Source organism: Alexandromys fortis, unplaced genomic scaffold (assembly GCF_014885135.2).
Source record: "Alexandromys fortis isolate MF-2015 unplaced genomic scaffold, M_Fortis_MF-2015_v1.1 scaffold_262, whole genome shotgun sequence".
Lineage (NCBI taxonomy): Eukaryota > Metazoa > Chordata > Mammalia > Rodentia > Cricetidae > Alexandromys > Alexandromys fortis.
The window spans coordinates 383,281-385,195 of NW_026068147.1; positions in this window are offsets into that span (position 1 = coordinate 383,281).

Sequence of the window (1,915 nt, forward strand, 5' to 3'; positions counted from 1 at the left end):
CTCACCGGTTCTACTCTCTTACCCTTCCCCCACGAGGTTGTTGGTGCTGGTAGCCAGAGTAGAGAAGTTTGGGGTGGGGGTGGGGGATAGGAAAAGAACTAGTGATGTCACCTTTCCCCTGTGTGATTGGCTGTTGGGTGGCCGGACTACAACCAATCAACAGTCTCAAAAAGTCTGGCGCGGCCCCGCGGAAAGCCCTGTTGCCACCAGAAAAAGAGAGACCGAGAGAGGACCTCCGGTTTTCTCATGCTCTGCAGTGTAGGCTACGCGCGTGGTCTGGGGCAGTGTGGCCAAGTCAATTCCAAGACTTTGATTTTAGGACGGCGCACTTTTCTGATAGCACCCTCCCATCCTCAAACTTGGATAGGGACATAGGATGGGGAAATGCGCCACTTCCTGGGGCTTCACACTCTAGGCGAACGAACAGCCTTAGGATTGTTCACACCTGAAGGAAGATTTGTAAAGCTCTTGGGGTGGGTGTCACACTGGAGGTGAGGAGGAGAGCATGTGCCGCATACCCTCTAGGCCATAGAACGGCTGTTCCCCAGATGCCGAGTGAATTTTTTTTCTATAGTTCCCTTGGAACGATGTTCACCGGCTCTGAGGAATGTTTCTCTTGCCTGTGATGGACACTCAAGACTAGTCACTGTTGACTAGTTCTTATGTCACGTCGACACAGGCTAGAGTCTTGAGATGGAATGAACCTCAGTTGCCTCCATAAGATTGTCCTGTAGGCAAATCTGTAGGTTGCTGTCTTAAGTAGTGGCTGATGCTGGAGGGTCCAATCCATTGTGGATAGGTGCCACCCCTGACAAAGTAGTCCTGGGGCGTAGAAGGAAGCAGGCTGAGCAAACCATGGAGATCAAGCCATTATGTAGGGTCCCTCCATGGCTTCTGCCTCAGTTCCTGCCTTGACTTCCCTTCAGATGGACTCAATGATAGGTAAGGTGAAATAAACCCTTTAATCACTGAGTTGCTTTTGGTCATAGTGCTTTACCAAAGCAGAAACTCTTTTTTTTTTTTTTTTTTTTTTTTCTTTTGGTTTTTCGAGACAGGCTTGCTCTGTAGCTGTAGTGCCTGTCCCGGAACTAGCGCTTGTAGACCAAGCTGGCCTCGAACTCACAGAGATCCGCCTGCCTCTGCCTCCCGAGTGCTGGGATTAAAGGCATGGGCACCACTGCCCGGCTAGAAACTCTTAACTATATTAAAAAAAAAAAAACTTACACTTTCTTCTACCTCCCCTCCCCTACCGCACCAAACTCTCTCTTCCACTGTAGTCCAGACTGGCCACAAATTCAAAGCACTCTTCCTTCCTCAGTCTCCCAAGTACTAGTACTGCAAAATTAAAGATCATGCCTGGGGCATGATTAAGAGCACTGGCTGCTCTTCCAGAGGACCCAAATTTGATGCTCAGCATCTATGTGGTGGTTCATAGATATTAGGTAATTCCAGTTCTAGGGATCCAACACCTTCTGGCCTCTGCAGGCATAAGGCACACAAGCTGTTCATAGACATGCATACAGGCAAAACACCAATGCACATTTTTAAAATGCAGATATGGACAGGCAGGGTGCCACACACCTTTATCCAAGCACTCAGGAAGCAGAGCAGGCAGATCTCTTGAGTTCAAGGCCAGCCTGGTGTACAGAGAATTCCAGGATGGTCAGGACTACACAGAGAAACCCTGTCTTAAAAATAACCACCAACAATAAAAATGCACATTAAAAAAAAACAACAACAAAAAAGCCAAATGGTGATGGCAAGTGCCTTTAATCCCAGTACTCTGAAGGCAGAGGCAGGAGAATCTCTATGACTTCGAGGTCAGCCTGGTCCACAGAGCTAATTCCAGGACAGCCAGAGCTACACACATAGCTCTAAAAAACAAACAAAAAAAAAAAAACCAACAAAAAAAAAA